Below are 15,323 nucleotides of genomic sequence, written 5' to 3'. Positions count from 1 at the left end.
TTCAGCTTTACAACATTCTGTGATGAATGTATTCCTATCTCCATTTTACCCAGGGGGAAAATGAGGCACAGAGTCTTAATATTATGGAGTCCTCTGGGCTGTGAAAGATGCTTGGGCTGAATTGGTAACAGCTGGAAAGGGGGGCAGAAGAGAGGAAAAGGGATCCACTGGCTTCTTGGCAGTGCCTTCAGAGGGTACCTGCCCTGTGTGTGGGGAGACATCTGGGTTCTATTCCTGCCTCACCCCACTAGCTTGGGACCTGGAATGTCTCCTCCTTGCCTGGCCTCCGGAGGAGGGGGCTGGACCCCGCCAGGGGGCGCCACTGCCCATTCTCTTAGGCAGCACAGAACTTTTACAAAACAGGCTCTGGGGAACCTTTGCAAGCACCCACTGTCCAGGTGCCCTCAGGCCCCGCTGCTTCCACAGAAGTTCTCCCTAGATGCAAGTTGCACATTTCACATCATGTTCAGGCCCCTGGACCCAGTTGGAGCCCCATGAGGGTAGGATTTGTGAGGTGTGGTTTCTGCTCAGGGATGGCACGTGGTCTCTAGGTTTGTTCATCTTCCCTTCCCCAGTAGGCATGGGAGGGCCTGGGATGCAGCCTGGTGCTGTGGCTCTACTCACAGAGGAGGCTTGTGGGAGGAGGAGGGCCTGGAGTTTTGTGATTCAAAGATGGGCAGAGCCTAAATGCAGCCCTTTAGCCCAGGTGGACATGAGGGAGACATGAGGGAGAGGTCAGAAACTGTGTGATAGCAGCAGGGACAGGTGAGGGCTATGAACCATGGACCACATGAGAGAGAGAACCACTGCCTTAGATCTTCCCCACTTTCTCCCAAGTTTCCATCCTCCCTTCCTCATTGGCCACGTCCGTCACTGCCCCAGCCTCTTCCCCTTCCATGGCACCTCACCCTCCTCTTGCTTTCCCCCAAAGATTAGTGATAAGGCAAAGATGTGCGTTCTCACTATCTCCATTTGTTGTGCTGGAAGGTTCTAGCCCATATAATAAGGCAAGAAACAGAAATAAAATTTTTCTAGCTGTATTTTCTTAGATTCTATATTTATCTGTTTGGCATCCATTTATCACAGGGCCAATTGTACTAACTCTGTTTTCTTACGTTCTGTATCCTTGAAGCTCTGACATCTGGGAGACCAGGAGTTACTGCTCACGGACCAGGGAGTTACTGCTCCTTCCAGATCTAGCTAATTCTTAGAGATAGATAGCAAAGGGCTTTCTTGGGAACACACCTTTCATATACAAACTATCCACTCCCGGTCCCATACTCTATACCACCTCCTTTATCTAACTCTCACACAGCAACCCAATATTTCCCCTGCCCTAAATCAACCCAGGGCCAGGTGCCAGACAACTAAGGAAAGCACCTATAGCCCAACACCCACCAGAATTATTCAGAGTAGCCAATCTTAAACTGTTTTTTGTCCTGCCTTGTTTTTCCTGCAGAAAACATAATAAAGATTGTTTTCTTTATCCTCATTCTTTTTTTAAAAAAATATTTATTTATTTGATTGCAGTGGGTCTTAATTGCTGCAGGTGGTCTCCTTAGTTTGGGCATCCGAACTCTTCGTTGTGGCATGCATATGGGTGGGATCTAGTTCCCGGAACGGGGATTGAACCCGGGCCCCCTGCATTGGGAGCGCAGAGTCTTAACCACTGCATCACCAGGGAAGTGCCTATCCTCATTCTTGTTTCTGCCTCCTGAATGACTCTGGTGCTTCCCCACCTATAAGGGGTGGTGTACACCCTCCCCTTGGGAAATATAAGTAATAAAAATCTTCTTTCAGGACTTCCCTGGGGATCCAGTGGTAAAGAATCCACCTTACAAAGCAGGGGATACCGGTTCGATCCCTGGTCAGGGAAATAAGATCCCACGTGCCGCGGGGCAACTAAGCCCATGCGCCACAACTACTAGCTCCTGCGCCTCAACTAGAGAGCCTCCGTGCCGCAAACTACAGAGCCCACACGCCCTGGAGCCTGCATGCCACAACTAGAGAGAGAAGACCAGCATGCCACAACTAGAGAGAAACCCGCGCGCTGCAATGAAAGATCCCGCATGCCTCAATGAAGATCCCACGTGCTGCAGCTAAGACCCGACGCAGCCAAAAATAAATAAAATAAATAAATAAATAATAAATAAATCTTAAAAAAAAATCTTCTTTCAATGACCTCTCTGAGTTGTCAGTCAATCACCTCTATAAATTAAAATCCTGCAGGTGTAGTAATTGAGACAAAAGCCATCCAGATTGAAAAGGAAGAAGTAAAACTGTCTTTATTCACAGATGACTTGGTTATTTATGTAGAAGATCCAATGGAATCTACAAAAAAACTACCAGAACTATTAGTGAGTTAAGCAGGTTTACAAGATCAGTATACGGAAATCAATTTTATTTATATATACTAACAACAAGGAATTGGAAATTGAGATGAAAACAATGCTATATACAATATTATCAACAATGCCAGATATTTAGGAATAAATATGATGGAAGATGTGCAAAATCTGAACAGTGAAAACTACAAAGTATCGCTGAGAGAAATTAAAGAAGACAAATAAATGGAGACTTCACACATAAGAGGACTAAATACTGTTATACGTCAGTTCTCCCCGGATAATATGTAGATTTAACACAATCTCAGTCAAAATCCCAGTAGGTTTGGGATTTTTTTTGTAGAAATTGACAAGACAATTCTAAAATTCCTATAGAAAACTAGCTACCTAGAACAGCCAAAAAAAACTTTGCAGTTGAAGAACAAATTTGGAGGATTTATGCTACCTGACTTCAAGACTTATTATTACAAAGCTACTGTAATCAAGATGTATTGGCATCAAGGAAGACAAATAGATTACTGGAACAGAACAGAGGGTACATAAATAGACCCACACGTTTATGATCAATTAATTTCCAACAAAGATGCAAAAGCAATTCAGTGAAGAAATGATAGTCTTTTAAACAAATTGTACTGGAACAATTTGATATTTATATACAAAAAAAACCCAACACAAAAACTAACAGAACTGGGGCTTCCCTGGTGGCACAGTGGTGAAGAATCCGCCTTCCAATGCAGGGGATGTGGGTTCGATCCCTGGTCAGGGAACTAGATACAACATGCATGCCACAACTAAGGACCCCACCGGCCACAACTAAGGAGCACACGTGCTGCAACTAAGGAGCCTGTAAGCTGCAAATAAGACCCAGCACAACCAAAATAAATAAAATTAAATTTAAAAAAACCCCAAAAAACAACAGAACTTACACTATATTCAAAAATAAGCTCAAAATGAATTGTAGGCCTAAATATAAGTCCTAAAATTATATAACTGAAGAAAAAAACATAGGAGAGAATCTTTGTGACCTTGGGTTAGGCAAAGATTTCTTAGATTCAGCACCAAAAGCATGACCCATAAAAGAAAATATTGAAAAATTGGAGTTCATCAAAATTAACAACTTCTGTTCTTCAAAAGAAACTGTCAAGGAAGTGAAAGACAAGATAGATACGGAGAAAATATTTGCAAATCATGTAACTAACAACGGACTTGTATCCAGAATATATAACGAACTCTCAAAGATTAATAAGAAAACAAAATTCCAATTAAAAACATGAGCTAGGGCTTCCCTGGTGGCGCAGGGTTAAGAATCCGCCTGCCAATGCAGGGGACACGGGTTCGAGCCCTGGTCCGGGAAGATCCCACATGCCACGGAGCAACTAAGCTCGTGTGCCACAACTACTGAGCCTGAGCTCTAGAGCCCATGAGCCACAACTTCTGAGCCTGCATGCCACAACTACTGAAGCCCATGTGCCTAGAGCCTGTGCTCTGCAACAAGAGAAGCCACCGCAATGAGAAGCCTGCACACCGCAACAAAGAGTAGCCCCGCTCGCCGCAACTAGAGAAAGCCCGTGCGCAGCAATGAAGACGCATCACAGCCAAAAATAAAAATGAATAAATTTATTTTTTAAAAAAACATGAGCTAAAGATGTGAATAGATACTTCATCAAAGAAGATACATAGGTAACAAATAAGCACATGAAAAGATGTGTAACATCATAAGTCATTAGGGAAATGCAAATGAAAACCACAATGAGATAACACCATACATCTATTAAATGGCTAAAATTAATAGACCAACCATACTAACTGTTGGCAAGGACATGGAGCAACCAGAGCTCTCATCCACAGCAGGTGGGAATGTGAAATGGTGCAACTACTTTGGCCATTCCTTAAAAAGTTGAACATACATCTACCGTTTGACATAGTCATACCATTCACAGGTATCACAGTGTTGACCAGCAGCATCAACCTGGGACTTGTGGGAAATGCCAATTCTCAGGCCCCAGCCTGACCTGCTGAAGTTTGAGAACCACTGCCCTGGGGCAAGGACTGATGCTGGGAACCTGCTTTGTGTGTTACATTTACTTTTCACAGCAATCCTGTGAGATAAAGGAATTTGATTCCCATCTGACAGAGGAAGGCACTGAGGCTCAGAGAGGTGACCTCACTTACTCTGGTTCCCTCCAGGTCTGGATCTGGACCACACTCACGTTTGTCTGCCTCGTGAGCTTGGCGCTTACCCAAGATTGCCCCGATTGCCCCTGCACCACCAACCACCCCCGTTAACCTCCCCCACTTCCCCTTCCTTCCACAGCCCATCCTGAAGGGTCATTCATTGTGCTTCATTCAGCTGGCCACTTCTCAGGGTCTGGGGAAACAAAGGCAGGAGGGATGTGAGTGTGGCCCCTGAGGTGAGGCAGGACACACGAGGCAAAGAAAGAGCACAGGGAAGGGGGAGGGACGAAGGGCAAGGTCTTGGTCTCTGCTTTTTCCCATGGGCTGTCCACGGGCCTCTGCTGACATCAGCACTCTGTTTACTTCCTCTTGTTTTGCAGGCAGGGAGGGGCCCAGAGAAGGCTTCTTCTGCCCTGGTTGGGTGCAGGCGTGCAGTGAGCCCTCCAGAAACTAGAGTCCAGCTGGGAAGGGAAGACTCTCAGCTTGCTTCACTATGTGAAGCAAGTAGAGGGAGACCCAGGCCCCACAAAGTTGAAACAGGCAGGGATGACATCTCCCACTTCCTGTGTGTCGGGTGCTTTGCACTCGTGTTGGCTATGTTTCCTTATTTGCTGTATTCTTGATGCTCTGACATCCGGGGCCTCACTGACCAGGGAGAGACTGTCCCTCCCAGGGCTGCCAGTTCTTAGAAGAGCAATGGACATGCCCAGGAGCTCACCTGTCATATGCAGACCAACCAGTCCAGAGCCCACACTCCCCACCACCTCCTCTGTGTGGCTCTCATGCTCCAGGAGGCCCATGTTCTTCTGCCGTATTCATCCCAGGGCCAGGTACCAGGCAACTAGGGACAGCCCCTAATTCCCAGCGCCCGCAGACACCATTCATACCAGCTGATCCTAAACCTGTCTGCTCTCCCTTGCCTTGTCTCTCTCACAGAACCTACAACAAAGGCTCCTGCCCACGTTTCCCCCTCCCTCCCTCTGCCTCCTGACTGACCCTGGTGCCTCCCTGCATGGCCCTGCATGGAGTGCTGGGCATCTTGTTTTTATGGTTTTGTGAATATAAACTGCTTCCTTCATAACAGCCAATTCTGTGTCTGTGTGTCTCACCATACTTGATTAAAACAAATCCAGGCCATATATATATCTTTGTTGCTTATCTATTTTATACCTAGTTTATATCTCTTAATCGCTTAATTATGTTTTGTTTTGTTTTTAAGCAAAGTCTTTATTTTCAAGGAAAAAGTACATTTTCTCATTTTCTGTTATTGGCATAAATCTTAATTATTTCCAGTGGAACCAAAACCTCCTGAACCCCTTTCAGTGTCATCGAAAACTTGAACTTCCTCTATTTCTGGGTAAAATATCCGTTCACAAATGAGCTGGGCAATTCGATCACCCTTTTTGACTTCAAACTTTTCTTTGCCAAAATTAAACAGTACAACACCAACATTTCCTCTATAATCTTCATCTATGACACCAGCTCCTACATCTATGAAGTGTTTTGCAGCCAAGCCAGAACGTGGAGCTACTCTCCCATAGCACCCAGAAGGAATGTCTGTTTTCAGAGGGGCTTTCTCCATAGGTGGTACTGTGTAATCATAGGCACTGTACAGGTCATAGCCCGCGGCGCGCTCAGACCCCTTGGTCGGAGTGGTGGCATGCTCTGAAAGCTGGGCAAAGCGGAGACGCATGCCGCCCTCCTCCGCAGGCCGGGCCCATTTACTGGGGGAGATGACTTGTGTCTCTTGAGAGCAGGGCATGGCAGGGCAGAATGTCTTAATTATGTTTTATCATATACATTTGTTTGTGTCTTTTTTAAGATTCCACATATAAGTGATAACAGAGTATTTGTCTTTCTCTGTCTGACATTTCATTGAGTGTAATACTCCCTAGGTCTATCCACACTGTTGCAAACGGCAGAATTTCATTCTTTATATGGCTGAGTAATATTCCATTATACACACACACACACACACACACCCCACATCTTCTTTATCTGTTCATCTGTTGATAGACACTTGGGTTGCTTCCATGTCTTGGCTATTATGAATATTGCTGCTACGAACATTGGGGTGCATGTATCTTTTCAAGTTAGTGTTTTCATTTTCATGGATACGTACCCATGAGTGGAATTGCTGGATCACATGGTAGTTATTTTTAGTTTTTTTGAGGAACCCCCATACTGTTTTCCATAGTGGCTGCACCAATTTACCAAATCCAGCTTATGTTTTAAAATAGCTCTTAACTCTCCCAACAACCCCAGGAGGTAGGCAGGGTTTATTTTGATCCTCATTTTTATGCAGGAAGAAACTCAGGTCCCAAATGAGATTATGAGATTTAACTGAGGTCACATCACATGTAAATGTCCGCTGCAGCGTTGGGTCTGAGCCCAGAGCCCGTGCTCCCTACCGCTTCCCCACGCAGTGAGGAAGGTCAACAGCTCTCTGGCCCCATTAACAACCAACGCTTCCCTTTTCTGTGTTGTCTTCCTGCTACACAGAGAGAAGCTTGAGGACTGATTGGGACACTGGCTCCGGGGGCTTTGGGTCCTTGTCACGTGGCACAGCGAGTGGGGCAGTCAGTGCTGACTGAATGTTGATGGAAGAAGGACGGATCTTTAAAGGATGGGTATCTGTGTGAGGGTCCACGTAGCTTTCCAGGCCGTGTGCAGGGTCCTCAGTGTTACCTCATCCTGTCCTCACTGGGACCCTCCAAGGGAGGTACTGTTATTACCCCCACTTTACAGATGAGAAACCCGAAGCTCAGGGAAGGGAAGTCATCCGCCCCACAGTCGACTCCAGAGCCTGTGTCTGTAGTTCCTGCTTCTGTCATATTCACAAATTTCATATTTGTGGGACCGAGACTTCCTCTCTTGTCAGCCTCCTTTTCATGCCACCAGCATGCGTTTCAGCTCCTGGTCAATCTGACAAATGCTGATTGGGCTTCTAAGGAGATGAGAGTAGAGGGCTGAGAACTGGGGATCAAAGGCTGACCCCCGACCTTGCTGAGCTCCCAGGCTGGGAGAAGTGAAGGATACTCAGAAGAATGGGACCAGGAGATCATTTTCTGCACTTCCCCTCAGAGCAGTGTGCTGCTAAGTGTTCACCAAACCATCCCCAGAAAAGGAGTCCTGCTTTGTAGGCTTTTCCAATTTCCACGTGTCAAGTTAACTATTGTATGGACTGACTGTTTGTGTGCCCCCCTCACCCCAAATCCATATGTTGAAGCCCTAACCCCCAGTGTGGCTGTATCTGGAGATGCGCCCCTAAGGAAATGCTTAAGGTTGAATGAGGTCATGAGGAGGGGGCCCTGGCCCAATAGGAGTAATGTCCTCATGAGAAGTGACCCCAGAGTGCCCCCTCTGCCTCCTCTACGAGTCTGCGCTCAGAGGCCATTGTGAACACAGGGCAAGAAGGCGGCCACCTACAAGCCAAGGGGAAGAGGCCTCAGGGTGAAACCTACCTTGTCAGCACCTGGATCTTGGACTTCCCACCCTCCAGAACTGTGAGAAATAAAGTTCTGTTTTTTAGCCACTCTGTCTGTGCTATTTTGCTCTGGCAGCCTGAGCAGATAATACAACTACCAATGTGAAATCACTGAATGTGAGTCAGGAGGAAATGTACAGCATGTGCTATTGTACAGCCTTCCCACCGTGAGGATACACTAGCACAGTAGCCTCGAGAGCATACGTAGTAGTGAAATATGGTTCGTGCGGTCAGAGAGAAGGACTTTTTCTCTCTCCGAGTTGCTCTGTCAGGGGGGCGTGACTGCTGCTTCTGGGTTACCACTCCTGCCATGAGAGTGCATCTCTGGGACAGGGTCTGGCCTCAGGGCAGGGTTGGGTGGGATTACAAATAAAACCAGGATTCTCCTCCTACTCTCTCTGTCCTAGGTCTCTGATCAGAAAAAGAGGGTTTTTGTGGGAGCTTTTTCTTCCTGTGCCTGCTATGCAGTTCTGGGATTCAGGATGCTCTGAGTCTGAGCTGAGAGATAATGGGAGGAAACCAAACCAAACCAAACCATAAACTCTCTGCCATACCCTTCCATGAGTTTTGATTCCTCTCTCCAATCTGTCTGCTAGTCCTTACTTTTCAGGGTCTTCCAGTTGTTGCTTCATGTATTCGTCCAGGGTTTTAGTTGTAATCAGTGGGGGATAGATAGTGTGGAGTGTGTTTACTCATCTTAACCAGACCTGGGACTCCTACCTTGATATTTTCAATCCCACAAATTAGGCATCATTGTTACTGTTTTATAAGCTCAGTATTACTTTTGATTTATCTGCATGCTTGCTTCTTTCTTCTCACCATTCCCTTTTGTACCTCAGACCTTACTTCTTTCTGTTACTTTTATTTTGTCTGGAAATGTCTTTATTTTGCTAGAATTCTTGAAAATAACTTATCTGGCTACATGATTCTAGGTTGACATAGTTTTGTTCTCAACACTTCAAAGATAACATTGCACTATCTTTTGGGTTCCAGTGAGAAGTTAGCTGTATATATTTTTTAAAAGATTTATTATTTTATTTATTTATTTTATTTATTTTTGGCTGCATTGGGTCTTAGTTGCGGAACGCGGGATCTTTCGTTGCAGCACGTGGGCTCTTTGTTGCCGCACATGGGCTGCTCTCTAGTTGTGGTGTGCGGGTTTTCTCTTTCTAGTTGTGGTGCACAGGCTCCAGGGCACATGGGCTCTGTAGTTTGCAGCATGCAGGCTCTCTAGTTGAGGCGCGGGAGCTCAGTAGTTGTGGTGCGGGGGCTTAGTTGCCCTGTGGCATGTGGGATCTTAGTTCCCCGCCCAGGGATCAAACCCATGTCCCCTGCATTGGAAGGCAGATTCTTTACCAGTGGACCACCAGGGAAGTCCCTAGCTGTCTATTTGTGGCTCTTCTGTAGATACTTGTTTTTTTAAATTTTGCCTACTATTAACATCTCTTTGTCTTTGGTATTTTACAGTTAGACTAGAATGTTTCTGGTTGTGGACTTTTTTATTTACTATGCTTGGAATTTATTGGGCTTCCTGAATCAATACTGGAAAATTCATTTTCTTTTCAAATACTGCTTATTTCCCAGTTTCTCTAGTCTCTCTTTCTGAAGTTGTATTATTAGACACGTCAGACATTTTTTAACTCTGTCTTTTATATTTGACTTTTTTTTCCTTCATATTTTCCCTCTCTGTACATCCATGCTGCATTCTGACAATGTCTTTGGACCTATCTTAAGCCAACCCACAAATTTTATCTCCAGCTGTATTTAATTTGCTGTTTAATGTACCCATTTACTCTTTTTTTTTTTTTTTTTTTTTTAGCTTTATAAATTTTTTTTTTTTTTTTCACACACACACACTGTATTTTATTTTTACAAGAGATAAATAGACTGACACCAAGCATTGTACATGGATGACCACAACAAAAACAACAATGATTGCAATTACCAAACATGAAACACACTCATACTATGTCATAATATTGACATTCAGTCCAGTAATCCTCCACTGTAACAGCTCCTTTACTTTGCAGTGAAAATTGATTTGTATATTCTTTGCCTCTGAGTCCTTGTGGGATTTTTTTTTTTTTTTAATTCAGACAGAAAGTCACAAAAATTATACTCATCCTCATCAGTTCACTCAGTCCCATGTAATTAATTGTTTTTTTTCATCTTGATCTTTTGTTAGCACTTTTATGAGTTCATCAGTTTTTCATCAGAGTTCTGAAAATGCTTATTCATTCAGTTCAGCAGTACAGTCAGTTACCAGAAACCTGTACTTGTCAGAGTCTTTTCCATGAATTTCTTGAAGATGAAACCCTTTTATAGGAACATATTTGCAAAATTATCAGAGTACACCCAGAACTGTCTGTAAATGACAAAAGACTTAAAAATGACCACGGTAAAAGATTTGATGAAAGTTCATAATAATGCAGTTGACAAGAAAATTAGTTATTTCTGAGATATACATTTTAAAGTAATAACTAGGATTATTACTTATAACATTATACCAGAACATATAAGATTTTTAGAAATTTCATGTAATGTCTGAAACATTTATATTAACATATTTCCATACATATTTCCATACAAATACAAATATAAGATTTTTAGAAATTTCATGTAATGTCTGAAACATTTATATTAACATATTTCCATACATATTTCCATACAAATACAAATATAAGATTTTTAGAAATTTCATGTAATGTCTGAAACATTTATATTAACATATTTCCATACATATTTCCATACAAATACAAATATAAGATTTTTAGGAATTTCATGTAATGTCTGAAACATTTATATTAACATATTTCCATACAAATAACCCAATGAAAGTTTAGTATTAGTTGTTTTGTTTGTTTTTTTATACTGCAGGTTCTTATTAGGCATCAATTTTATACATATCAGTGTATACATGTCAATCCCAATCGCCCAACTCAGCACACCACCATCCCCACCTCACCGCAGTTTTCCCCCCTTGGTGTCCATATGTCCATTCTCTACATCTGTGTCTCAACTTCTGCCCTGCAAACTGGCTCATCTGTACCATTTTTCTAGGTTCCACATGCATGCATTAATATATGATATTTGTTTTTCTCTTTCTGACTTACTTCACTCTGTATGACAGTCTCTAGATCCATCCACGTCTCAACAAATGACTCAATTTCGTTCCTTTTTATGGCTGAGTAATATTCCATTGTATATATGTACCACATCTTCTTTATCCATTCATCTGTTGATGGGCATTTAGGTTGCTTCCATGACCTGGCTATTGTAAATAGTGCTGCAATGAACATTCGGGTGCATGTGTCTTTTTGAATTACGGTTTTCTCTGGGTATATGCCCAGTAGTGGGATTGCTGGGTCATATGGTAATTCTATTTTTAGTTTTTTAAGGAACCTCCATATTGTTCTCCAGAGTGGCTGTATCAATTTACATTCCCACCAACAGTGCAAGAGGGTTCCCTTTTCTCCACACCCTCTCCAGCATTTGTTGTTTGTAGATTTTCTGATGATCCTCATTCTAACAGGAGTGAGGTGATACCTCATTGTAGTTTTGATTTGCATTTCTCTAATAATTAGTGATGTTGAGCAGCTTTTCATGTGCTTCGTGGCCGTCTGTATGTCTTCTTTGGAGAAATGTCTATTTAGGTCTTCTGCCCATTTTTGGATTGGGGTGTTTGTTTCTTTGATATTGAGCTGAATGAGCTGTTTATATATTTTGGAGATTAATCCTTTGTCCGTTGATTCATTTGCAAATATTTTCTCCCATTCTGAGGGTTGTCTTTTCGTCTTGTTTATGGTTTCCTTTGCTGTGCAAAAGCTTTGAAGTTTCATTAGGTCCCACTTGTTTATTTTTGTTTTTATTTCCATTACTCTAGGAGGTGGATCAAAAAAGATCTTGCTGTGATTTATGTCAAAGAGTGTTCTTCCTATGTTTTCCTCTAAGAGTTTTATAGTGTCCAGTCTTATATTTAGGTCTCTAATCCATTTTGAGTTTATTTTTGTGTATGGTGTTAGGGAGTATTCTAATTTCATTCTTTTACATGTAGCTGTCCAGTTTTCCCAGCACCACTTATTGAAGAGACTGTCTTTTCTCCATTGTATATCTTTGCCTCCTTTGTCATAGATTAGTAGACCATAGGTGCGTGGGTTAATCTCTGGGCTTTCTATCTTGTTCCATTGATCTATGTTTCTGTTTTTGTGCCAGTACCATATTGTCTTGATTACTGTAGCTTTGTAGTATAGTCTGAAGTCAGGGAGTCTGATTCCTCCAGCTCCATTTTTTTGCCTCAAGACTGCTTTGGCTATTCGGGGTCTTTTGTGTCTCCATACAAATTTTAAGATGATTTGTTCTAGCTCCGTAAAAAATGCCATTGGTAATTTGATAGGGATTGCATTGAATCTGTAGATTGCTTTGGGTAGTATACTCATTTTCACAATGTTGATTCTTCCAATCCAAGAACATGGTATATCTCTCCATCTGTTGGTATCATCTTTAATTTCTTTCATCAGTGTCTTATAGTTTTCTGCATACAGTTCTTTTGTCTCCCTAGGTAGGTTTATTCCTAGGTATTTTATTCTTTTTGTTGCAATGGTAAATGGGAGTGTTTCCATAATTTCTCTTTCAGATTTTTCATCATTAATATATAGGAATGCAAGAGATTTCTGTGCATTCATTTTGTATCCTGCAACTTTACCATATTCATTAATTAGCTCTAGCAGTTTTCTGGTGGCAGTTTTAGGATTCTCTATGTATAGTATCATGTCATCCGCAAACAGTGACAGTTTTACTTCCTCTTTTCCAATTTGTATTCCTTTTATTTCTTTTTCTTCTCTGATTGCCGTGGCTAGGACTTCCAGAACTATGTTGAATAATAGTGGTGAGAGTGGACATCCTTGTCTCGTTCCTGATCTTAGAGGAAATGCTTTCAGTTTTTCACCATTGAGAATGATGTTTGCTGTGGGTTTGTCATATATGGCCTTTATTATGTTGAGGTAGGTTCCCTCTATGCCCACTTTCTGGAGAGTTTTTATCATAAATGGGTGTTGAATTTTGTCAAAAGCTTTTTCTGCATCTATTGAGATGATCATATGGTTTTTATTCTTCAGTTTGTTAATATGGTGTATCACATTGATTGATTTGCGTATATTGAAGAATCCTTGCATCCCTGGGATAAATCCCACTTGATCGTGGTGTATGATCCTTTTAATGTGTTGTTGGATTCTGTTTGCTAGTATTTTGTTGAGGATTTTTGCATCTATATTCATCAGTGATATTGGTCTGTAATTTTCTTTTTTTGTAGTGTCTTTGTCTGGTTTTGGTATCAGGGTGATGGTGGCCTCATAGAATGAGTTTGGGAGTGTTCCTTCCTCTGCAATTTTTTGGAAGAGTTTGAGAAGGATGGGTGTTAGCTCTTCTCTAAATGTTTGATAGAATTCACCTGTGAAGCCATCTGGTCCTGGACTTTTGTTTGTTGGAAGATTTTTAATCACAGTTTCAATTTCATTACTTGTGATTGGTCTGTTCATATTTTCTGTTTCTTCCTGATTCAGTCTTGGAAGGTTATACCTTTCTAAGAATTTGTCCATTTCTTCCAGGTTGTCCATTTTATTGGCATAAAGTTGCTTATAGTAGTCTCTTAGGATGTTTTGTATTTCTGTGGTGTCTGTTGTAACTTCTCCTTTTTCATTTCTGATTTTATTGATTTGAGTCCTCTCCCTCTTTTTCTTGATGAGTCTGGCTAATGGCTTATCAATTTTGTTTATCTTCTCAAAGAACCAACTTTTAGTTTTATTGATCTTTGCTATTGTTTTCTTTGTTTCTATCTCATTTATTTCTGCTCTGATCTTTATGATTTCTTTCCTTCTGTTAACTTTGGGTTTTGTTTGTTCTTCTTTCTCTAGTTTCTTTAGGTGTAAGGTTAGATTGTTTACTTGAGATTTTTCTTGTTTCTTTAGGTAGGCTTGTATAGCTATAAACTTCCCTCTTAGAACCGCTTTTGCTGCATCCCATAGGTTTTGGGTCGTCGTGTTTTCATTGTCATTTGTCTCTAGGTATTTTTTTATTTCCTCTTTGATTTCTTCAGTGATCTCTTGGTTATTTAGTAACGTATTGTTTAGCCTCCATGTGTTTGTCTTTTTTACGTTTTTTTCCCTGTAATTCATTTCTAATCTCATAGCGTTGTGGTCAGAAAAGATGCTTGGTATGATTTCAATTTTCTTAAATTTACTGAGGCTTGATTTGTGACCCAAGATGTGATCTATCCTGGAGAATGTTCCGTGCGCACTTGAGAAGAACGTGTAATCTGCTGTTTTTGGATGAAATGTCCTATATATATCAATTAAATCTATCTGGTCTATTGTGTCATTTAAAGCTTCTGTTTCCTTATTTATTTTCATTTTGGATGATCTGTCCATTGGTGTAAGTGAAGTGTTAAAGTCCCCCACTATTATTGTGTTACTGTCGATTTCCTCTTTTATAGCTGTTAGCAGTTGCCTTATGTATTGAGGTGCTCCTATGTTGGGTGCATATATATTTATAATTGTTATATCTTCTTCTTGGATTGATCCCTTGATCATTATGTAGTGTCCTTCCTTGTCTCTTGTAACATTCTTTATTTTAAAATCTATTTTATCTGATATGAGTATAGCTACTCCAGCTTTCTTTTGATTTCCATTTGCATGGAATATCTTTTTCCATCCCCTAACTTTCAGTCTGTATGTGTCCCTAGGTCTAAAGTGGGTCTCTTGTAGACAGCATATATATGGGTCCTGTTTTTGTATCCATTCAGCCAGTCTATGTCTTTTGGTTGGGGCGTTTAATCCATTCACGTTTAAGGTAATTATCGATATGTATGTTCCTATGACCATTTTCTTAATTGTTTTGGGTTTGTTTTTGTAGGTCCTTTTCTTCTCTTGTGTTTCCCACTTAGAGAAGTTCCTTTAGCATTTGTTGTAGAGCTGGTTTGGTGGTGCTGAATTCTCTTAGCTTTTGCTTGTCTGTAAAGCTTTTGATTTCTCCATCAAATCTAAATGAGATCCTTGCCGGGTAGAGTAATCTTGGTTGTAGGTTCTTCCCTTTCATCACTTTAAGTATATCATGCCACTCCCTTCTGGCTTGCAGAGTTTCTGCTGAGAAATCAGCTGTTAACCTTATGGGAGTTCCCTTGTATGTTATTTGTCGTTTTTCCCTTGCTGCTTTCAATAATTTTTCTTTGTCTTTAATTTTTGCCACTTTGATTACTATGTGTCTCGGCGTGTTTCTCTTTGGGTTTATTCTGTATGGGACTCTCTGCGCTTCCTGGACTTGGG

The 15,323-nt window shown here is 41.6% G+C and overlaps 1 protein-coding gene and 1 pseudogene across 8 annotated transcripts in view; one reads left to right on the top strand and one right to left on the bottom strand.

Annotated features, from left to right (window-relative positions):
• MBLAC1 (metallo-beta-lactamase domain containing 1) overlaps positions 1 to 15,323 on the top strand; it is a 76,155-nt gene that overhangs the window by 28,165 nt on the left and 32,667 nt on the right. The gene's annotated exons all lie outside the window — the stretch shown is intronic.
• On the bottom strand, positions 5,671 to 6,291 carry LOC309646129 (deoxyuridine 5'-triphosphate nucleotidohydrolase, mitochondrial pseudogene; annotated as a pseudogene). The gene has a single exon. The product of its transcript is annotated as a deoxyuridine 5'-triphosphate nucleotidohydrolase, mitochondrial pseudogene (transcript).

This window comes from Balaenoptera physalus (genome assembly GCF_965194825.1).
Source record: "Balaenoptera physalus genome assembly, chromosome: 16".
NCBI lineage: Eukaryota > Metazoa > Chordata > Mammalia > Artiodactyla > Balaenopteridae > Balaenoptera > Balaenoptera physalus.
Note: the sequence above shows the minus strand (reverse complement) of the source record. Positions and strands in the feature narration are given on the sequence as shown.